General features: G+C 37.8%; 1 long non-coding RNA gene across 1 annotated transcript in view; it reads left to right on the top strand.

The window, feature by feature from the left end:
• Nucleotides 1-25,222, top strand: part of LOC111554590 — a 308,769-nt gene that overhangs the window by 141,199 nt on the left and 142,348 nt on the right. Inside the window, exon 2 of the long non-coding RNA XR_002735282.3 lies at nucleotides 23,527-23,709. This is a non-coding gene — a long non-coding RNA (uncharacterized LOC111554590). The remainder of the gene's footprint in view (nucleotides 1-23,526; nucleotides 23,710-25,222) is intronic.

The raw sequence follows: 25,222 nt of genomic DNA, 5'->3' as shown, positions 1-25,222 counted from the left end.
GAAAAGAAAAAAAAAAGACAAATGAATGAGGAAAAACCATTTACAGACACAAGAGCTGCATGCTATTGATATCAGTGAGGGAGAAAGTAGGGAGAAGCAATGAGGTGAGAAGATAGAGCCCCCCAATAGTCAACAGGTATTCCCTGGAAATGTGGAAGGCCAGTTTCATAGCAGTGACTAAAATGTGGGAGTTTGCTCACTCTAAGAAGAGAAAAGTTCAAGGATTTCATGGTTTTTGTTTAGCACTCATAAGCTCCCAAAACTGATGCTCCTTTCTAGGACAGGGCCCCTCTACAACAAGGAAAGACTGCTAGAAATAAGATCAAAATTTAACAGAAAAAGAGGACAGGTAAATGGAAGGGGTGAAAAACAGAACAAAGAAGTTTTAGAAGGCAAGCCATATACTGATTTTGAATAGTGTTACTGAGGTATAATTAACATACAATATATCACACTTATTTAATGTGTAGAATTTGACACATTTTGACATGTGAAAACAAGATCACCCTCAAGAGGGTGAATGTGTCCATCACCCTGTAAAACTTATTTGTGCCTCTTTGTGAGCCCTCTCTCCTGCCCATCTCAGCTCCTTTTCAGGCAATTGTTGTCTGCTTTCTGTGACTGTAGATTCATTTGCAGTTTTCTAGAGTTTTATCTAAATTAAGACATCAATTTTGCATTCTTTTTTTCCTGGCTTTTAAAAAAATTCAATGTGATTGTTTTGAGATCTGTCTATGTTGTTGCATGTGCGTATTATCAATTTGTTCTTTTTTAATGATAAGTATAATTCTGTTGTGCAGAAATGTCACAATTTGTTTATCTATTCACGTGCTGATGGACATTTGTGTTGTTCCTAGTTTGGGGCTATCACAAATAGAGCTGCTATGAACATTTGTGTATAAGTCTTTGTATGACTATATGCTTTCATGTCTCTTCAGTAAATATCAAGGAGTAAAATGGCTAGATCATGAGGTAGGTGTGTGTTTAAATTTTAAAGAAAATGTCAAACTGTTTTCCAAAGTGCGTGTACCATTTTGCATTCCCACCAGCAGTGTATAAGAGTTCCAGTTCCTACACATCTTTAGCCACACTTGGCATAGTCATTTAATTTTAGCCATTCTAATAGGTTGTCAGGGTATCTTATGGCTCCAATTTGTATTTCTCTAATGACTAATGCTATTGAGCATCCTTTCATATGCTACTTTACCATCAATACTTTCTTTAGTGAAGTATCTGTTCAGTCCTTTGACATTTTAAATTTGGGTTGCTTGTTTTTTCTTTTCTTTTTCCTTTTTTTTGTTCTTTGAGACAAAGTTTGGCTGTATCGCCCAGGCAGGATGGAGTTCAGTGGTGTGATCTTGGATCACTGGAACCTCTGCCTTCCAGGCTGAAGCAGTTCAAGCAATTCTCCCACCTCAGCCTCATGAGTAGCTGGGACTACAGACACACGCCACCACACCTGGCTAATCTAGCTATCTTTTTTTTTTTTTTTTTTTTTTGGTAGAGACAGGATTTTGCCAGGTTGCCCAGGCTGGTCTCAAACTTGTGAGCTCAAGCAATCTGCCTACCTCGGCCTCTCAGAATTCTGGGATTACAGGTGTGAGCCACTGTGCCTAGCCCTTGTTCTTTCTTAATGTTGAGTTTTAGGAGTTCATTAAAATTCTCGATGCAAGTCTTTTGTCATTTATTTTTACCATACACAAAAATAATATAGGAGAATACTCTGTAGAGGTAGAGAAACTATGGAAGTATATTAACATGAGCAACATAAAAGTTAAATTCACATTTTATACAAAGTTGCTGAAAGAAAAAGATCAAGGAGCTGCTAGAACCCTCCTCGATACAAACCTCTGCCCTAAAATTATCGGTGTTTGCCACTATTATAAAACCAGAAAACAACTCAAAAGTCCTGTTGCTGAAGCCTGAATTTCCATCAGTTGATGTTTATTTCTTTGCCATAATAGTATGTGCTAGCAAAAGGATGATATATTAACTTACCAACACCTCAATGAACATAATGGTTTGTGATCTTTTGAAATATGATAGATAACTGAGAGGAACTTCTCAGGGAAATGACCCACTCAATAGATGGTTAAGTAGAGGGTAAATAGAGAGGTCCATTTATCATGCGAAAAAATTTTAGAAAAGACCATCTTGGCATGGGAGTGTTGGACTCTGCATACTGGGAGTGTTGAGAGCAGCAAAAAATCTAGTTTCCTTCAGGGCAGTGAAAGAAAGGTCTTAAATGGGAGGAGGTACAGCAATAATTGCTCATAATTCTACTTGATACAATCGTGATTTAACTCTCCAGGTGGAAAAATAAATAAGATAAAACAAATGTTTGGCTCCAAGGAAGGTCAGAAATAGCAAAAAGTCTGACTGATAAAATGTTTATGACTCAGGAAAAAAAAAAAATACAAGGAAGAACGCAGATGGAGAAATGGAAGCCAAAAATGGTATGTAGAGGGTGGGGGGAAGGGATGGCCAGAAAGAGAGGAGGGAAGAAAAAGCAACACAGACGATTAAAACAATCTTTTAAAGGTTTGCCCCCTCTTTTTGAAAAATTTAAAAATATTTTCAGCAAACAATATTGCATCTCTCCTGGTTCTGTTTTGTTCAGCCTTCCTTTCTGCACTGTTGTCTGCTCTTTGTTTTGTATCCTAGTTTTGCAGGGGGAATTCTGCCTAACCAGACACCAGGGGAACTGCCAGCGATGTCAATCAGCTGTCATAACTAGGGCCAGGGACCAAAAAAGAACAGCATAAGCCAAAGAGGAAGAAAAAAATAAAAAAGAGCCAGAGATAGTGTGTGGGAGTATGTTGGTTGGTGGGGGGAGTACAGGAGGAGCTTGCTGGGCTGGGAAAACACATTTTCCCCATTTCTCCTGAGTCACTTCGGCGATACTTTTTTCAACTCTGTGGGAAATCAAGAGTAAAGGCTTGGCTTATCAGTGATTTCACTGAGCCAGGATTCAGAATGCTGAAGGGACATCCTGTACCAAGCTCTGAAACACTGACCTCAATAGAATCCCCACCCCACAGAAAAATATTTGCCTCTCTGTGTGGTAGCCCTGTAAGATATGTAGACCAGCACAGGCAGTAGGAAATATTTAGAGTCAAATACTGACTTTAAATAAAAGAATGGAAAAAGTAGTGGACCTGTTTCTTGCCCGAAATGCGGTATGCCAAAGACTTTACTAAGTCCAGTCATTCGTTTGTGTTTGGATTAGTCTTGGAAAGGCTCATTAGACCTACATTTCTGCCAAACACAGTTAGGATTTGCTCATGCCAATGCCCAAATACAGACCTTGAGTTGAGTGTTGTGTCTACCGGGTGCCTTATCTAACCCAGAATGCGCTTGCTTGTCGTGCTATTTCCAGACATAACATAAACCACTGGGGCAACTCTAATTAACGTGCAGAATACTGAATAACCTTCAACTGGAGCTATTTTGCCCCAACGGTTTGAGGTCACTAGAATAAGACATCCAGTTTCATTACCCTAGCAGAGGTCTGATGCCCTCTGTGACAAAATTCTTTTTAGAGCCAAATGAGTTATATGTTCAAGAGCCCCAGACTGCTTAAGTAGAATGTGTTCAGGTTTGTTCTCTTTATGTATAATTGTTCCAGATACTGGCTCCAATTTGATTCATCCATTATGATTTTGTGATGTGATATTAACCTAGATTTCAGAATGCCAAGGTTTGATGAAGAATAAAAACAACTATATATAAATTCATAATTGTATCATTTTAATAGTTGATACACTAAAGATGATTCAATTCGCTAAATAAGAAATTGAACTACATGATCCTTTTATTATTGCTCATAGACATTGGAACTACTGTACATATTCTTTGGGTAATCAATACATTAGAATCAATGATACATTAACACTTACGAGGTTAGAGGGTCTTGAGGCCCTCACAAACATGAATGCTATTTCTAACGCCAAATTTGTCTTTAAAGACTTTGACTTAAGTGAAATATAGATAATAAATTCAAATAGCCATATGCCTATCTGTACATCATTATTGAAGAACACTCATTTCAACAGAGGTTGGCAGTTACACTCCTTAATGTGTCTCCAGAGCCACATCCTTCACATACTTTATCTGAAATATTTTTATCTATTTCTGGCCAAAACCACTTTTGATCCAAATAAAATCCATTTTTTAATTTGTGGCCTCTCATGGGAAAATTCATGTCTATTTGCGATTATTAGGTTTGGGCAAGATTTTTTTTTAAAACAGCTACTTTCAAGCTAGAACAGATCACAAGGAAAGATGTTTCTCTCAATATACAGTTCATTTTGAACAAAGTTGCAGTCAATATATGCACCATAACAGGAAATTGTGTGCATGCAATAATATTTTTACAGTGAGTAACATCTTGTCATTTGTCAACACATTTGTCTTTTATATCCCCCTGCATCTAAATTTGGTGGAAAAAGCCTATATAAAAAGACATCTATGTATTCCTGTACTTCTAGTGCTCATCTCTGAAAGGCCAAAGCACTTGACAAGCTGGCTATTTTAACATAAAATTATACAAAAGGATAAGGAGCAGATACAAAGGGAGAATATCAGCTTTTTTTGTTAAACTCCAGGCTTCTCTGAAACTGTAAATTTGTCAGCAGATCAGGTCAAGGATCAATATGAAAAAGTGTAGCCTGCAGGGATACAGTGATGTCCAAGATTCATTTATTCACTCTAACTTTTGAATTGTATATCTTATGTGAATATATGTTTTAATAAATCATATTCACTTTCTTTGCAAGCATGCAACTCATGTTTGATATTCAGCACCCAATTCTGTTACTTGGTGTGCTGAATTCACAAAATAGACACACAAAAAAAGGTAGGGAGTAGTGATCAGGAAAAATTATAATAGAAAATACGTGAAAGCAGGAAAGTAGAGAAATTCCTTATTGATTGATTGATAGATCCTTACTCTGTAGTAAGTTCACACAGAAGTAACAGATAAAATTAACTGAACCCATAACTTAAATTGAGATAAAAATATTCGGATAAAAAAACCATAATTGTCTAAGCTTTGAATAATTTTTAGCACTCACCAATTAAAACAGATAGACACATATATTTGTGCCTGCATGAACACACACACACACACACACACACACACACACACAACATTAACTTTTATATGCCTAAAGTTATAAAAATTCTGTGCCTTGATAATTTTGCCGTATTTCTCCAAGGTTGAATTTTTTACTGCTCTTGTCATTCCATAAAATATCTGGAAAATTTTCCACAAGCCTTCCTGGAGACCAGATAAAAATGCCCTTTTGCTGTTCCCTATCACCTTCCCATTTCCTGTGCACACCTACTTCTTGGACAGCTGCATTTAATGTTAGGTTCATGTCCTGACTCAAAGAACTATGACTTACAAAGAGAGGAAAGTTTTGAAGTGAGAGCTTTTATCTGCACTCTTAGACAAGAAAAGTCTTTTTCTTTTGAGCGTTGAGTAAGATGCTGGCAGGTCAGCCTCCAACTGCAGAATGGGAGAATATGATTCACTCTTAAATTTCTTTGCTTGTTTTTGGAGTGAACATTTAAAGAACATTCTTTTCAGAAATGCATTCCCTCCATATGAACAGAAATTAGGAAGAAAAACAATGTTTTACCTTATTCTAAGAGACAAGTTAACAACAGCATCTTTGATGAATGTTCAGAATATCCCTAGCATATTTGACCTTAAAATTTCTGGGATTTTCCATAAGATAATATTGATTCAAGGGGCCTATGTGTTAAAATTTTAGCATTTCCCTGTAACACTTGTCATTTCCAGTTGAATATGTTCTCCAGAGGTGGAAGTTCTTGGAATAATATAAATTCAACCTAGCAACCAAACTACGTGACAGGGTCAGTGTGTTGTGTGGCGAGGGTTGGGGGGGACTCTGCTTAGAGCCACTCGAAGTTTTCCAGTTTTTCCTAGCTTAACTGTTATCTTCATTTCTCTTCAGCTGTCTCTTGGGCTTTGACGTTCTGTGTTATATTGCCTCTTGAGTACATCCAGCAGGACCTGAAGTTCATGGTTAATATTAACAAGGTGAACACTCCGTTGGCAAGGCACTCCACAGTAAATTCCTCGAGTCCACAGAGACAAATGGCATTCAAAGGACAGTTCTGTAGATAGAAGGTCAGTTTCTGCTCAGCCACCTAATCGAGCATAGGAAATTATTCAGATATGTGCTTATGTTCTTTAGACCACAACTTGTAAGTAATTTGTGAGGTTCTTCATAACTTTTTCTCATTTATTTGTGGGAAAACTTCTGAAAGACAAGTAAAAAGCATATTTGTCTCTTTTCCATAGCAGTTAAAGAAATATTGTGGCTCATATGGTGGTTTTATCATTAGTAGGATAATCTATTATAAAATTCGACATTAGACTATAGTTTTTTACATTTTGAAAATACTAGTCGTATTTGTGTCTTTTATAACTGATGCAGTGGTTTGTGTACAATAGGTGCTCAGTACATTTTTTTAAAAAACCTTAATAGTACATATTAAGTTTTCTCTGACAGTTTTCCCAGAAGGCTCTCAAAGTGTTTTAACAAAACAGAATGTTACCAAAAACTCCATGATAATAGATCAATAGTAACCCCATTTAACTGGGGAGGAAATTGAGATACAGCATGTCCAGATGATTTCAACAGGGCCATAATACAGAAACAAACTAATACATTCTAGATGTATTAGGTGGTTTTTACCCAGAACCACGTATAGTTTGACTAATGTAGCCTCATCTGGCATGACCATATGGATATGCGGGAAAGAAGAGGAGAGAGAGGTGAAAGACATTGAGCAAAACTTAGAATAACTAATCTCATTTAATTATCTTCAGGAATTCAATCCAGGTTTATATTTGGAAGCTACTATAAGATCTGTACCCCATTTCATTTTATAGGATATGCAAAAAAGGGTTAAAACATATTCTGGACCGTCTGAAATTTAATAAACATTGTCTCCAGAAGCCGTCTTCAAATGTAAACCTAATTAGCCAAAGGAGGTAGTGAATTAATGTATCAGAACCATCTAAATACTTACCATTTTATCAGCAGACACCAAGGTCCTAAGGTAAAAGGACTTAGAAAGGTAAATGATGGTGGTGGAAAATGGTGAAGTCAAAAGCACTGGGCACTGTCCAGGAAAAAAGTGCTGAGGATGGAGATGGGGGGAATGAAAGGGAGGATTCCCGGTCTGAAGAGGTAGCATGGGGATTCTGAGAACCTACCTGGGGAGAGGACGCTGAAACAGAGCTCGACTTCACAATGTAGCCTAGATTCGGTCCTGGGCAGTTTTAAGATGATGATGGAGGATGGATGGGAGGATTGGTACTCAGGATGGGAGGGGGGATGTGATGCTTCAGAGTCTCTGTGACCTTCTTGAAGAAACAGGAAATTAGTGAGTCTTCAGAAAACAATCTGTTTGCAAGAACCAAAGTCTCTAAAAGTGTTTTTCTTGACATGTTCACCTGACTACAAACAGTGTGTGTTGATTGACCAGTGAAAATTTTCCATCTTCTAAGAGATGTGCTCCTCTTTTCAAACCTGAACATGATATTAGCAAAATCAGTTCTAACCATAACCAGTTCATTCTCCAATCAGATTTACTTAGGAATCTCATTATAAAGCCAAACTTCTTTTGTAAATGTTTTATTTTAAATCATAACACTATACTATTGTATAAGCATATATTTGTTTTACTGATTTTTTAAGCAAACTACCATATTAAATTATACAAACGTGAGAGTGTAAAGGCATGGAATAAAAATATTATTTCAAGTTTTATTTAAAGTGAGATTGCTCTGATAAGTCAATGCACTAGGAGGTAGGCTGTACTGGAGACCCCGATGATTACTTCTTTATATTTAGTTACTGCATATTTGAAAAGCTGCTAAGAGTAATCTGATTTTAGTTAACTGTTCTTAAATCTGGTTTGAACTTGGCCTTGCTAGTCCTTTGACAGATCTGTGAGGGTGAAAACAATAATGGACTAGTTCGAACTTGCTCTTAATGCTTGGGTTTGGGCAGTTCTAGAATTAGACAGATGCCTAGATGGAATTAATGGGAAAATATTCAAGCCCAGGATGTGAGTTTTAATTGAAACTCTTTGGTTTTCAGTAACAGAAAACAACTCAAGCTACTTAAGTAAATATTGAGAATTGATTATAGGAATATAGAGATATTGATAGGTACCTGAGGGCAGGAGTGTAACTAGTCCTTGGAAAAGACTGAAATAGTCCTAGGAAAGTCAGGAAAGCCAGAAAGTACTCGTTCTCCAACTCTTTCTGCTTCTGGTACACATGGCTGGCATTCAGGTCTCTGAGACACTTGATATTCTTCCATCTATTTTATTTTATTTTTTGAGACAGAGTCTCGCTCTACTACCCAGGCTGCAGTGCAGAGGTGCAATCATAGCTTGCTGCAATCCGAAACTCCTGGGCTCAAGTGAGCCTCCTGCCTCTGCCTCCGGAGTAGCTGAGACTACAGGTATCCACCATGTCTGGCGGATTTTTTGATTGTAGAGATGAGGGCTCACTATGTTGCCCAGACTGGTCTCGTCTCGAACTCCTGAGTTATAAGTATCCTCCTGCCTTGGCCTCCCAAAGTGCTAGGATTAGAGGTGTGAGCCACTGCACCCAGCCCTGTACTTCCAACTGAATATAAAAACTAATGGAACTCTGTTATCATTGAATTTCAAATTCCTCGGAGAAGTGGATGACCTTAACATGGATCAGCTTTTCATCCTTGATCTAATCACCTCTTTGAAGTGGAGTTGGGTAGGGTGAGTGGAGAAGTGAGGTAATGATATACCAGCCAGCTGGGGAGCTACTCCTATGAGCAATTCCAGAGAGGTGAGTCGGTGAGTTGAGCAGACATCTGAGAGTAGTCCTATAGAGTTTGAAATAGGGCTCCCTGAGTTGATACAACAGAGTAGGAAACAATGAGAAGACAAGTTAAAAAGAAAAATAAAAATGGCAGTAGAGATAAAAATTGATAAAAAATTTTTTATCAACAAGAGTTGGAGTCAGCCACTCTGAAACTTCTGGGCGTATTTCCTCCCCTTTGCCAGCGTGGAAGAGGGAGCACCATGGGAATTTCACCTCCTCCCTAAAGCATTTCCTGACTAGTTATTTCTCACTGATGCCTTTAAACTATAAACCTCTACATTGCTTGAAACTTGTACCTCACTGAGCTCTTGCTAGTATACTAGCTTTACTTTTTCTGGTGTTGTGTTATACAGATAAATGATAAAAATATGCATATACATATAGCTCCTTCAGATTAGGCTTCATGTTTTTTGTTACTTTATAGCCCACCTGCTTCCAAGAGTATATGGGGCAGGAATTCATCTGAAGATTGGGCTACTCAGGGCTATATACTCTTTTTCACTCTTCAGCATCTATTATTATTTGCAAAATTAGAAAATTGTGCTGGATGAGCTCTCAAATGCCTTCTAGCCTAATAGTCTCTGATCCCATGGTCTAAGATATAAACTATCCCAAGTAATTATAAAACTTTGTGACAAATCACAGCCATGGGGAGTTTGTGACAATGTTAGCCTGCAGGTGTTGCTGTGGAGTAAGAAGAATTAAGAGATGGTAAGGAACCCATCAAACAATAGCGATAAAAAAGATGTTTTTAAGGATTCTGTTTACATCCCACATGCGGGAGCAGGTTTCCCCTGCTCCAGCATCTCTCTGTGAAAGGACTGGGGTTGGTTTCCCGAACAGGGCAAAAAGCAGAGGGTGTGTGTTCTCGCCAGCTGGACCTCGATATCTGAAAGGATGTCCTGTTTACATTTGGCACCAGAGCTTAGTGATTGCACTGCCTGAGTGCCCAGAGAATGAGATAAAACTCAAAATAAATTTTCACACAAGTTTAAAAAATAACACTCTGCTGACCCTGTCATCGTACCACCTGGGATTAGTTTACCAAAGGCCTGTGTTTCAAAAGAATGCTTACTAAGGAGGGTGAGGCTTGGTATCCACGGAATGCATTTTTTTTTTTTTTGGGGGGGTGGCTAGGAGGATTTTCTTCATCAGTTCTCTTTCTCTTCCCCTTATTTCCTTATTTTTTGTTCCCCAACACCCATTTTTTTTTTTTTTTGAACATAGAGAAGCTTGGCTGACAGCCAGACTCATTTCATGAAGTGACCTGTGTAGGTAACTGAACGCTACACTATATACTAAGCATTCCATATAAAGAAAATTAACCAAGTCTATTTTAAAACCTGAGAAGTTTATTTTTTCTTTTTATAAAGAAATAGTTTCACCTAAGAGGAGGTGTAGGATGTGGTGGCAAGGATCCAGAACAAAGAAGAGAAAGGAATGAGAAACTGGAAAATAAAATTTACAGGTGAAAAATCATCATGGGAGACAAAAACTCTTAAACACCAGTTTGTTAGTCTCGGCACCTGGAGTGCTGTGAGAGTTGGACTACTGGTTCACTGCAGATTTTTGTTAAGCAAACATTCTCTTATGATGCCTACTCAAAGGCCTCTTGTCCTTTCTGACAACTCGCCTCTCTGACCCCCTGAACTGGTTATAGTTAGCACTAACTATTGCCATCTTTTATTGCTGGCTACCATTCTGCTTAAATTCTTCCAGGCATGAAGTGTATAGGGAACTATATATAAGGAGATGGCTTCAAGTTTGTGAAGTGTCTCCCCAGTTGAAATTGGAAGCTTCCTCAAGGTAAGTCACCACAGAATTCCATTTTTTAGGCATTATGGTACCTACACAGAAATTAATCAGGGAAGACCAAAACAACATAGAAGTTTCTAACTTTTTAGTCTTCCCCCACCCCCCAACATTTGTACATTTTATGATTTCTTTGTTTATTCTACACTGCATGTACAAAACAAGCTTTGAGTACCAAATTGTGTGTATTTGAGGATGCCAACATTGCTTTTGCAATAAGTGGAACCAGAATTAGCAATTGAATAGCAAAGTAAATGAAGACCAGGTACTCATAACCCACCATTTATCATGGGTTTGCCAGACAACTGCGTTTATTTCACTCTACGTGTGAGAGAACATGCCTAGAAATCAGGTCAGGACTATGAACATTGCACTGTATTTATCTTTAGTCCCTAAACATTGTGTGTAAGCAAGGAAGTGAGATGGAGTAATAAAAAACCATTATAGAGTTCTGAAAGCCCTCAATTTCATATTTACATCTTGGAACCAGCTCATTCTGACTTCATAACTCCTTAATTAGAGGCACAGTTGTTTTCTTTTCTGTAGGGCATTTTTTTACCCTCACAATACAAGCATACATTTGGTAACTAATACCAGCAATTAGCCTCATCTGCTATGTAAATGAGTGTAATTGCAATTAAATACTTTAGGAGGCCCAAAGGGAAAACATGCAATCATTACAAAGTAGGAGAGCATGGTTAAGGGACATTTCGAAGTGGTAGCAGAAGTGATTTTCCCTGTGGTGTCAGGAGCCTTCTCTATGGTGAATTATTTCACTGGGAGCCCTGGAACTTGACTTGCATTTCTTGTTCTATTTTTCCTACAGAGATAAGAAGAAAACTGTCCTTTTCAGCATTTCTAAGGGTTGATTGGTTTTGGTAACAATTGGTTTGGAAAATTGGTTGCTCTTCAGTGTAGATCCAGGGCTTAAAAATGTTAACTTTCAGCTATGTTTGGTGTACAAGTTGGAGAAACAACACTATTCGCCAAAAAGATATTTTTTAGTATCAATAATTGCTGATTAGTAGATCTTGAGGTTGAGAACTGTTGGAAGAACATAACACACATGAGAGAGAGAGAGACGCCCTACTAGAGAGTCAAATAGTACTGGTACTGTTACCAGAAAGGGCTCCGGATCTAGACCCCAAGAGAGGGTTCTTGGATCTTGGGCAAGAAAGAATTCGAGGTGAGTCCATAAAGTGAAAGCAAGTTTATTAAGAAAGAAAAGGAATAAAAGAATGGTTACCCCATAGGCAGAACAGTGGCATAGGCTGCTGGTTGCCCATTTTTATGGTTGTTTCTTGATGATATGCTAAACAAGGGGTGGATTATTCATGAGTTTTCTGGGAAGGGGATGGCAATTCCTGGAACTGAGGGTTTCTCCCCTTGTTATATCACATAGGGTAACTTCCTGGTGTTGCCCATGGCATTTGTAAACTGTCATGGCTCTGTTGGGAGTGTAGCAGTGACAATGACCAGAGGTCACTCTCATTGCCATCTTGGTTATGGTAGGTTTTAGCCAGCTTCTTTACTGCAACCTGTTTTATCAGCAAGGCCTTTATGACCTGTACCTTGTGCTGACCTCCTATCTCATCCTGTGACTTAGAATGCCTAATCATCTGGAAATGCAGCCCCATAGGTTTCAGCCTCATTTTATCCAGCCCCTATTCAAGATGGAGCTGCTCTGGTGCTCTGGTTCAAAGGCCTCTGACAGTACTGGTCGGTGGCATATAGTAGCTTTAAGCTCAGACTTTGGAGCCAGCCCTCAATAGCTGCATGCACTTGGGCAGTTCATGTACCTATTTTCCCCATTTGTAAAATGGGAAGGCATAGTATATATCTCTTAGTGTTGCCTTAAGGATGAATTTTGTTCATGCACATGAAGCATTGAGAATACAGTCTGGCAAAAAGTAAATACTTGATAAATGTACGTTGAAAGAACTCTACACCTTTCATTTCTTCATGCAGATTTCCTCTCTGAATAATCCAAACTTCAAAGCAATGTACCTAAATAGAATCCTTTTGGTATCTAGGAAGCTTACTATAGATTATGCCTTAAGACTTCTTCAAGGAGCATGTTCCCCATGACATTCACTATTACAGACATACATTTACCTAGGGGTAAGTCACATTGTAATGCAGGAACTTTTTACTGAGAATCCAGGTAAAACTGATTCGTTTTTATCAATGGATAGTGAATATGTAACAATTAAGTTTTCTTCTTTGCCTTGGCTGCTAGGAATCTCAGAGGTAAACTTGTAGCTAACATATCTCTAGTTATCTATACAGGACGCTAGTGCATTAGGGGTAATATCACAGGTTTTTGTTTCTCCTTCCTTTCATAAACAACCATTTCCTTATTTGTAAAAAATACTGTGCTGTATGCATCTTGTGAATCCCCTCACATACTCTTATGTAACTGTGTCTCATTGAGTGAGTCACTTTGCTTCTTTGAGACAGAGTTCCTTCATCTGTAAAATGTAAAGTTAGGTCTGTGACCTATACAATTTCTTCCAGCTTCATAAATAAGTTTTTGTTGTTGTTGGAAATGATAGCCTGGTTTAATGAAGGGAAGAGTTGTCAGAAAACAAATGGTGCATAATCTCATTATCAGAGCCAAAGGATGTAGAAGAATCTTTCAGACCTCCTCACTTTGGGTATTTCTACTTTTTCTTTCACTATAAATTACCCCAAATACTTTCGGCCAATATAAGCATTTAAAGACATGATCATGAATATTGGTTCCTTCCCAGCAGTGAATGAAAAGGCAGAAGGCTTAGTTTTTGGCAGTGGAGGTGGGCAAAGCATTTTAGTGGTTTCTCCATAGTTTATCCTATATCCTATTCAAGGAATAGGGAACAGTGGAACCTCCAAGAATGAAGATAATAAGGAAAGACTATAAACCTCTTTTGCCACTTTTGATAGAAGGGAAAAATCTAGAGTTCTTATCTTCCTCTCTTGTTCACCTACCACATAGGAGTTAGAAGGGGAGCTTCAAAGGCTTAGCACTGTCCACCCTATTGAGCTATGTTATCGGAGAAAAGGCTGCCAGATGTTTAGCAATCAAACTTGGTGCAGAACATAACTTTAATGGAAAACAGAAGGGCGTTCTGTTTGCCTCTCGCTGTGCTATCTATCTGAGAGACTTTCAGGAGCCCCCTTTCCTTACCCTCTTTGAAAAGCATATGTATGCTTTCTGAAGTGCTATAATTTGACCCAATTGATATAATAATAAGATGAATCTTTACATACACTCCTGAAACAAGTGAGTTTGCATCCTTGAGGATGAAGTTTATAAAGCCTGCATTTTCTAGAGTTAAAAACCACCTTGAGAGCAATTAATCAAACACAAATAGGAACATTTGGTATTAAAACTGCCCCCAAAGAAGTCAAATTCTGTTTTCTCTGTTTATAGCTGGTCAGTTCTCATGGGACCTCAGATTCAATTTTTTTTTCTTTTTGTAAAAATGTAGTAACTTTCTAATGGGATAAGGGGGTTAAGTGTGTAGGAAATATATTTCTTAGGAAAAAAGACAAATTTAATTATCTCTTCATTAAGATGACTTTAAAAGAAAAGAAATATCCATTCTTTTTAGACAAGATTGAAAAAGAGATGGTTTTGTTAGAAGATCACTTTGGACCACTTTGACAATGAGGAAGAAACTGTCTCAAGCTCTAAGATATCTCAAATGATTAAGGCGTAAAGGCCATGGCTTAAGAGAACAGAGGTGTTTATTCAAAACATGTATTTGCTTAAGGTGGCACTTGCTTATTTTTAAAGAGTTTGTTCCATACCCAAAAATTTATTCTTACAAACTTATCTCATGGTAAAGTGCTCATCTGTGGGTTGTAAAGATCCCTACGACATCTGACTCCAGTGGGGCCATGAATAAGGGTAATGAAAGTTTGATTTTAGTGGCTACTTCCTCTGGAAGCTATCCATGCTGACCCTCTCTTAAAAAAATAATAACAACAAAAAGATAAAATACAGTTAATGGAAATTCAAATGTAAAATAAGTTTGTAGACTTTGTTTCTTTTTATTTTGTTAAAAATTAATCTTCAATTCTACTGATACCAGAAAGTAGAAATTCTGATACAATTGCAGTTAGTAGAACAGTTTGGTTGAGTTAATGTTATGCTATTATTTGAGACATAGTTTTCAGCTTCATCTTAGGTCTTTTGATGCTCTTTCATCACCCTGCCTTTCTTGTTTTCCATTAAATTTCCAGTGTTTGGTATGCAGAGGATACTCAAAAATAGGCCATGGATTTGGGGTTGGATGCTACACAATTATCTATTGGGAAGTTTTCTTTCCCGGCCCTGCAAGCATCCTCTGCATACCCACATTTGATTGACAAATGGTGTTTAGAAAGGGAAATTGTTCAGAAGGTAATAAAAATATCTTTGTTTATAGTCTGACCGCAAAACAAAGTGAGAAAACTCTAGGCCCAATTTCTGGTTCTCTGGTCCAGAGGCAGTGCCGAGCCTCACTTGGTTTCCAGTGTGCCCTTCAAGAGGCAAGTTTAGGCTCTAGAGAGGAGGCTCACTATCCACATGATTTGGGTCTCCTTTCCTCTCCATTTCCTTTGATAACAATGCATTTCCCTTGATCCATGGACTGCAAGGGCCCTTAGAACAGGAGCAGGATCTGGATAAATAAACCTTGGCCTGATCTCTTTCCCCAAATTCATGGCCATGTTCCCAATTAAACAAAAGATCCTACATCGGATTCCAGTGGGTATCCCCTATTTTAGACACTCAAAGAAGGACTTAAATTTGGGGGGTAATGTTTACTATTAAATATGTTTGCTGCTTTTGAATCATTACTTTCAAATATTATACCTGTTTACTTTTCTTACTCATGTAAAAAATCATGGAAAATTCCTGAAGTCAGTTATATTTTAAAAGAGAAACAACTTACAGGGTGGAGTTGGGGGGTTGGGAAGAAAGATTGGAATCTTGTTTGTTTCATTTTAAGAAGATACATGTGTATATTTTAAATCATTTTAGGAAAACAATGAGTCTAGGATGCTATGAAAATGAGTTAATTGAGCTGATCACTAAAGTGAGATTTTGTCTGATGAAAGAATATATTTTGAATCACCTCAACTGTATACTCTGAGATATGTTAGTTTATAGTATATACTTTTATTTTTGGTAGAAACAGTTTACATGTCTGAAAGTCTGAATTAATTTTTGACTGCTGCTGAGGCACTTCCTATTTATCAGGCATAGAAACCAAGACCAAACAGAAAAAGAGAAAAATTTTACAAAATTTATAAAAAAATTCTAAGTATACAAACCATGCCTTTAGGATTACAAACACACATCTTGTTTCTTTGTTTGCTTTTTTGGCTACTATAACAGAAATGCTTGATGTATGGCTACCAGGAAACTGGAGGTAAACCAAACTGGAATTTGAGAACTTAGGGACACAGCCAACTGAAATATCACTTTTCATGAATTTTAGTGGCCCACAAAAAGTATGAGTGAAGAGTATAAACTCATCACCAGTACGATAAAAGAAAACTGAAAGTATCTTCCTCACTGCAGAGCAGGAAGCATTATGTTTGTGCTCCAAACCAATAGAAACAGATGTTCAGTATTGAAAAGAAAGGAGGTTGGGGTAGTAGTGCTGACAGAGTCAATGCAGAGTAGAAGTTCTTTTTGTGTAGGAGGTCACCCAAAGAGTGATTCTCAAAGATCATGTCTGACTCAAAGAACAATTAAAAGGTTAAAGCAAAGCAATACATACAAATATTTCATTTGTTATTGCCCTCCTATCCTACCATTCTTCAACAATTCAGTAGTTGATACTTGAATGCCCACTGTGTGCACATTATCATAGGGAATCATAGAGCTTGTCTTTAAGATCTGTTGCCTCCAGAGACCTTTTCTGGTGTTTATGAAAGGCCTTTGCTGTTCCTGGAATATATTTGTTCAATGAATGAGTGGAAAAAATAATGCAAAGATCTGTAACATGAAGTCTCTGCCACAAGGAGCCTATTGATTGTAAAAGCATTCATAGAGTGCTTCAGAGTTCACAAAATCTATTGACCTACATTATTATCTATAGTAGTCAGTGGTTCCAACTCTGATTTGTATTGGAACCACCTGGGCAGGCTACTTGTTTTTTAATGTATAGATGCTTGCAACCCAACCTGCCTTCGGAAATAGAATCTTGTTGGGAAGTGGTAGAGAATGTGAAGGAAATGGGGAGCAGCATTCCTCAAATGATTCTGGCGTCTGGTCATATTGTGACAGATAATGTCATAGTGAAGAGAACATACTGCTGGCTCTGAAATCAGAGTGGATTTGAAACCGGCCTCTAGCCATTTCTAGTTTTTTAACTTTAAGATTAATCACCCTAAGCCTCGGTTTTCTCATCCATAAAATGGAGAGAATAACAATAGCTAACAACAGCAAAAACTAGTCCTTATAGAACTGTTGGGGGGGCGTTCAAGGAGCTGATCCACAGAAAGGGCCTATCTTAGGGCTTGTGCTGACTAGGCATACAGTAAAAGTAAACTTTATTAGCAATTGCTAACCATTAGGGCCTGTGACTTATTTCATTTTTAGTGGTAGACCTAGACCAAACAACCACATTCCTTGTCTCTTCTGGGAGAGGCTGTCCTGTCATTTTCTCTCATCTGTTCAGTCACAAGATGGTTAGGGAAGCTCACTCCTCCTGAATTCCAGCCAGTACCAACTAGACCTTTGGTAAGGTCAGGATAGAAGAGACTGTGGCATTTCTGATCCCCCTGGACTTCCCTCTAGAATGAACGTGCTTATGTTGTTTCAGGATTTCCAGTTAGGCCTTGCCTGGAAACCAGAAGTTAAAGTTATCTAAAAGTGATAAGCTCAGGAACTACATGAAGCATTGATTTGAATCTAGTTTCCAAGGTCATCAAAGGTTCAGAAGCTGAGAAAGAGATGGCAGTTCAAGGGTTAGTGTGAGAGGGTCCAGCATTTTACCCATAGGAGAAAATTTTTCTGTAGAAAGAAAAACAAGTTTTTACTGAAGTAAGTGGCCAAGAAAGCAGGTAAAGTTAAATTAATGATAAACTATCATTTCAGTCTCTAAGATAAACAAAATAAGCAGCTGTAATAGCATGAAGTTTATCAGAGTGTGATAGGAAGGTCAGGCATGACAAATTGGGAGACTGGGACATTGAGCTGGCGTGTGACAATTATGTAACTCACATTGCTGCTAAATTTAAACACAAGCAGCCTTCTCTGGAGGTGTGTGGGTGGAGAGGTGAAGGGGCAGATTGAAAACAATGGCCTTTATTTTCATAAGGTACTTTAATTTTAGGCCAGCATTGGATGTGAACTTTTAGTTAACTGTACTTTTTGGTAGTTCTGTATTTTTTGAACTGAGATTACCCTTAGCCCCATGAAACCCCCTGTTTTTCTGTCAAACTACTATATCGAGTGCAGTTTTCTCTGGCCTCCCTGGAAGTGGAAATGTCTGGGCCTTTCCCCTGCAGAACGCAAAACATAAACAGAAGGGCATTAAAATGGAAACAGGATCTTAGTTCTCACTGTTTCACCAGGCTCCTTAGCACTGACCTCTGACCTTCATTTAAGATCCCATGGAAAGTCTGGGCATCTGGGGTGTGTAGCTCACTGTGGGAATTTTTTTGTTGTTATGGTTGTTGTTTTCCTCCTCCTGGATTATTTTGGCTTAACCTGAGGCTATGATGTAAAATAAGCCACTTTCAAGAGCTTTCCCTGACCTTGTTTGGGGATAAGCTTAGAAGATGGGATTTGACTACTGGCACTGTCAATTCAAGAATCTATTTTCAAGTTGTTATCTAAAATTCATGTCAGAAAATAAAAAATAGCATTTCTTCCATTCTATGACATTGATGACAGGTAAATTTTGATTTTTGAAAACCCATGTAGAATTGTTGAGGATATTGAGTCTTCATGATTTTTTACTCGCATGTTACTTTTTAAAAAAGTAGGCCTCCAGATCAGATAACTTCTTCCACATTTTCTTGAGCTACACTGTACAACATTATACTCTCACTAAAGAAATCACCTTTCCTGATCAGTCTATGGGAAAGACCTCAGAGAAGTTAGTTTTTCTTTGAAGGAATTCTATTTGTTCTTCTTGAACAGTTTGAGAGGCTAAAGTCCAGAAATATAATTGGAAGGCAATTTTATTTCATTTATTTTTATTTATTTATTTTTTAGGCTGTCTCATCCTGTCACCCAGGCTGGAGTACAGTGACACGATCTCGGCTCACTGCAACCTCCGCCTCCTGGGTTCAAGCAATTCTCCTGCCTCAGCTTCCTGAGTAGCTGGGATTACAGGCGTGTGCCACCATGCCTGGCCAGTGTTTGTACTTTTAGCAGAGTCGAAATTTTGCCATGTTGGCCAGGCTGGTCTCAAACTCCCGGCCTCAGGTGATCCGCCCGCCTCAGCCTCCCAAAGTGTGCAGATTACAGACATGAACCACCATGACCAACCTGGAAGGCAATTTTAAATATTCTCATTGAGTGGCTAATTTATATGTACATTTAGGAATAATTAGTAGAGGACATAGAAAATTTTCAATAAAAGCATAAGAGCAGTCCTCCATGATGAGGTGGAGTAATCCTCCCCTCCTTGGTTGGATTGCATTGCATGTCTTAGGGAGAGAGTCTTTTGTTTCACAGGGGCTGAGTCTCATTTTCAGGCTTTCTCATCCGTAGTGGACTTTCTCATGGCTCAGTTCCAGTTAATATAGAAAAGAGTAAGTGTTGTGAAAATTTTGTACTCAAAGGCTGAAAAGTTTTCTTACAAATATTTTGAATTTTTTGAAAGAGAATCTTAACAGCAGCAAATAATTCATCTTTATGAATTCATCTTTTTTCCCTCATGAGAATTCAATGTGCTATATGAAGAACATATGAAATTCTTATTTTGAGTGGAAGTACTGAGAATTGGCTGGGTAAGTGACTTGCCTAAGGTCACTCAGCAAGTCTCACTGCATATAACACTCACATTCTCAGCCTCTAGTGCTGTACTGTTGTATCTATAATAAAAAGAAAAAGGAAAACCTTGCTGTACTTCTGCAAAGAAAAAGGAACAGCTAGGAATGCACATGTGCGTCCTTTTAAACTCTCTACATAAAAATCCATCTTTTCCAGGAAGCCCTCTCTTACTGGATGTGCATATGTGGGAGATTCTAAAATCTTTCTAGTAAGAGTCCGTTTTTGCTTTAATTTTATTTTAGGACTTATGGTTCTAGAAAGCAGATATATATTTGATCTCTGCAGTACTAAAGCTATAGTTATTTATTAGACAAATGTCTGGAGGAGAAGCAAGGGGAGAATATATGACTGCAAGACTAAACAGGCCACTGAAGGAAGCCATGAAATAGGTCCTTGCTGTACCATACCATTATTTTTCTCTGAAAATACCTTTACCCCTTGCACTCTGCCATTCTAGGCCTAGGACCTTTTAAAAGTTTCTTCCTCAACAATGTCTCCTTTATTGATACAGTTTAGTCATCTACCAACACCTACATAGCTTTATTTGGCTTGATATTTTTTTCTAAGCATTCTTTATCTTGTTCATGTGTCTGCTTAGTACTTTCAATTCAATGATATATCTTTTTTCATTAATTTTTTTTGAAATTCCACAAGGCTTAACATACCGTTCCACACAGAGCAGGTAGTCAATATGAGTTTGTTGATTGATTGTAATATGATATAAATCATGGGCACAATAAATTACTTGGCTACATACAGAATTCTTACAACTCTCTCTTCTGTGTGGAGATGGCATAGATCCAGAAGGGTATGTCTGTGTAGGCCACATGTCCCGGTTCAGGGAGTCCCACATGAGGAACATGGTCTTACATGGTAAAATTGAGTTACCTTTAGTAATAGCAGCAACTTATATACGTATAGCTCCTGGGATTTCAAATATATTTTATACCTTTTAAGTCACTTGATTTGGGAGTCAATATATATTAACTTCATGTTATGACTGAGGAAACTCATAGGAATTTGGTGATTGTTCTTGTTTGCATCTTGCATGTAGTTGAATCTCAAAACCAGTATTTTGTTTGATTTTTTCTCTTACCTCTTGGTCTGATGCTCTTTCTAAACCGCCAGGCTGCTTCCTTCATTCCTTAAAGCTAACACTGCAATGGTCAGTTTGTGAATCATCTTGGAATACCATCCCTGCCTTAATTGATTTTTGCAAATACTCTGAACAAAGAGAGCCCCACCACTACTATATGCCCTGCGTCTCCTGGCATAATAAACTTGTATCCTGAAATAAAGAACCACACGTAGCTCAAACGTTGTACTCTGAACATATTGAGCTCCTGTGCATCATTTGCCCAGCATGAACCAAAAGGAAGTTTAGTGTAAGCTTCTGGGCCAACTGACCTACCAGAAGGAAGATTAGAACATACTTTTCCTTTTTCTGGGAATTGGGAGGGTACATTTAGTAGCAACTTTCTGAAGGAGCAGAAAGTCCAATATCTATGAAATTGTCAAAATGATTAGCTAGTAATACAAAATAGTCATTACCATAATGTGCTTTCAGAGCAACATGCAATAATAAGGTATTTTTAAAAAACTCTTTAAGCCACATGGAATTCTTGGTGGGCTAACTTCTCATCTACCCTCAATGGCACCACCTCGGCCATACCATTTGTGGTACTTCCTGTTTTGTTTTGTTTTAAGGGTTGGTTTAATTTCAGCTAGGGTAGACTTCATAGTCTCAAATCTCTTAGGGAGCAAGATCTGACTTAGATCCTTCCATTGAGCCCTGTTACATGCCTACTCTTCGCTGTACAGACCCAGTCTTGCAGATTTAGTAGAGATCATTGCCAACCATAAATTTTATGAGCATTAAAGGTAGTTTTCCTCTCTTGTAATCATTATTAATATTTGATGGCCAAGGTATTATTCTTTATCGATAATTTTATAGATCATAGTTAATTTAGAATGAAAAAATCAGAACCGTAATGCAAAGTAGTGCAGCTCCACTTTAAAAAGTGACCTTGTCAAAGAGATGCATTTTTACTTCAATTAAATTCAAAGTCAGTCAGTCCCATAGGTAATGTTAGCAATTATAAGAATACTTTGCAAAAGTAGTTAAAAAACACTCAGAGAACTTTTATGTGATGCTAGTTTTTAAAGCAAGAATGACTTTCTTCCAAAACTTCAATTCTTTATGAGATCATTTTGGAGTGTACTGTTACATAAAACATGAGGTCAGTAACTAAGGCTAATTAAATTTTAGTAGGAGCAAAAGTCACCAAAAGGTTTTTGCATTCATCCTACCAATTCTAAAACAGTGATACAATACACCATTAATAGCCTTAGAATTGCTAATTATTTCAACATGAATAGCGATATCAACGCTGTCAGCTTAATTTAATACACTCAGGAGAATTCCTGCAGAATGCATGATTTCTCTATTATTTCCTGGTTTTCACAACCATTAAAAGCTATAAATTCTCTTTCTTTTCTTCAGAAAGAGAGAGAGATTAGTAGTCTAGAGTCTTCTCACTTTTTTGAGAATGTTGAAGTTGTTATTTTTAAAATAAATGGGAAGTAAAAACAGAATAGAAATTAAAGAATGAGAGTACCCCAGGCTTTATTCTCTGATCTAGTACGAGGTAAATGTTCATAACTCCAAAAGAATTAAAACACTCATGCCTTCCATTAGTTCCAATGGAGTTCCCTCTCAGGGAATAACCTTAGACTTGGGGTTGAAAGTGTCTTTTTTTCTGGAGGGAAACTAAAATTAAAGCCTGGAGGAGTGAAAGTTATAAGAAGTTGATTAAATAAATAAGGAGGTTTTATTTATTAGAAACTTTAGTAAGTTAAAAGGAAGAAGTGAGTCGCTCATTTCATAACGTACTTTATTTAGAAGACAGTAGGAAGCAACTACAGTTTTTTTTCATGGAAGAAAGGTGAGTTAAAATGGATTCTACAAAACATTAACTTGATAGTAGCAAACTAAAAACTACTGGGTTAGACTCTAAAATAATGGACTCTGAGAGTTAGTCAAAACCTTCAGGATCATCTAAGTTTCTAATGGATATATTTCCTCTACAACATCCCTTATTGACCAATCTTGGTTTGCAGATCTCTAGTGAAACTTAGTACCTCATTTTCAGAATATTCTAACTGTTTGAAAATTTTCTTCACACTAAATACTGTCATCCTTGAATATTCACCCATTTGCTGGTTTAGTGTCTCTGTAATGTAGTCCTTGACATGCTTTTAGGTGCCAAACAGGAAAGCATCTTTTAATTTTAATGGTGGTATATATTTCAACATACATTCACAAGTATACTAGTGATCCCAACTCATGATTTCACAGATGATGATTGCTAAGAATGAAGTTAAGTAGAAAAAAGTGAGTCCATGTAAAGCTCAGTTGAGAAAACCATTACATAAATGTTAAAATGTATGTGAATATGAATATGACTGAAGCCGTGAAGGTGATTACATAAAAGGCCAGGCATGAAAAACAGTCCTGTGGGTCTACACTGTGGACACCAGAGCAGACACCATACTCCTGCCTAATGGTGGAAGAGCTGTGCTGTCATGAGATTAGTCAGGAAGAGTAAATGAACTGAGACCAGGAGGAGAGGTAGAAGGCTGCTGTCATAAAGGAACAGGCATAGTGATGGCTTGCACCACAGTGAAGGCAGCAGAAATGTTGAGAAAGAAGTCTATCAGTGAGGTGTCATGGAAAGAACACTGTCCTGCATGTCAGAGGACTTAGATGTTGGTCCAACCTCTCTTCCAATTAAACCTCTGCTTATTCCTACAGGTCTCAGTTTGCTTCATCTGTGGAATGGAGATGATTTCCTGTGTGAGCATGAAAATTTCTCCCAGCTCTGAAGACCTTTGATTTTGTAAGAATCATTGTGAAGGTGTGGGCTTGGCAAATGAATGGAAAGATGAGCAATGGGAGAGGAAAGAATTGAAGAGGACTGTGAGGTTTGAAGAATGGGTAACTAGCATCATTCACAGAAATGAGAGGGACAAGGGGTGAGAATAATCGGGAATCAGTGGGCGAAGAAAGACTGGTTTGGATCTGTTGCAATGGGGAGGCCAATGACATTTCTTTGTGATGTCTAACAGGTCCTTGGACACAGAAAAAGGTGAAACTTTGTTTACTTGTCTGTAAAATAGGAATGAGGTGATATATAGAGATGTGGGGATCGCTTACATAGAGATAGCAGGTGAAACCATGGAAATGACAAAAACTCTCAGTAAGGAAAGGGAGGATAAAAAAATGCAGTTAAGGGAGATAACATTTATTGTGAAGCTACTACGTGCTATGCACATTATGTATTTCATCTCATTTAAACCTCACAAAAATCTTGTGGACTATGGGTAATTCCCTCCGTTTTATGTGTTAGAAAAAAATGATGCTCAGCAAGGTCCCAGATTGCATAAGAATTAACGTATTGCTCAGATTTGAACCAGTCTCTCTGACTCCAAAATCTACATGGCTCTGGTCCAATGTGAAACATTGACAATGAGAAGGGATGAGGACACAGCCTAGGAGTTCTCAGAAGGGTGGAAGAAGAACCCTTGAAACTTTGATAGTGCGAGGTCAGTTCAGTCAAAGCTGGACAGACGGGAAGGAGGGGAAAATCATATTCAAAGCTGCAGAGAAGTCAAGGGGAATAAAAACTATAAAAAAATTGGGTCAGTGCGGGGATTGAAGGAGGCCAATTATGCCACCTCAGAGGTTTCTAATATATTGATTGGGGTGAACCTGAGAAGGAAGAGTGCAGATTATGAAAATGGTAATTATAATACTAAATATATACTGAGCACTTAATATATGCCAGACGCTTTTCTAAGTGACTGGTATGTATTAACTTTTAATCCCAACAACAACTGGCTTATTGAATGGTCTAGGCTCAGTAGGATTCCAGGCAGGAAACAGTTTTATCCTCTCCTGATATAGCTTTTCAGTCACATCCCATCATTTCTCCATGACTACTTCTGGATGATATATTGGGTAAATCTCCTAAATTTTTTTGATCCTTTTCAGGTGCTGTATTAGAAACTAACATCCATACATTAATATAATGGACGCCATGTTGTAGCAAAAAATGATGTTCTTTATATAGTGACATAAGATACTAAAGGGGAAAAAGAGCAGGAGAGTGAATACATAAACTATATGTAATAAAAAAGAAAGCATATATATTCATATTTAATTATGTATGCACTAAATATCACTTGGAATATCACCAAGGAAGAAATACAAATATTTGCTGATGGGAAGGAGAAGTTATTGGCTGGAATAACTGTAGAGGGAGGGAAACTTTCCACTGAATATCTTTTTAGTCTCCTTGACTTTTAATCTATGTGAATGTATTACTATTGATCTCAGTCAGCTATTGCTACAATAATGATGTACAACAACCATCCTCAAACTCAGGCAATACGCTTTGTTTCTCATGCTCATGGGCAAGTGGTTCAGCTGAGTGGCTCTGCATCAGGCT

Source organism: Piliocolobus tephrosceles, chromosome 6, assembly GCF_002776525.5.
Source record: "Piliocolobus tephrosceles isolate RC106 chromosome 6, ASM277652v3, whole genome shotgun sequence".
Classification (NCBI taxonomy): domain Eukaryota; kingdom Metazoa; phylum Chordata; class Mammalia; order Primates; family Cercopithecidae; genus Piliocolobus; species Piliocolobus tephrosceles.
The sequence above is the reverse complement of the archived record's forward strand: the minus strand, read 5'-3'. Positions and strand labels throughout refer to the sequence as shown.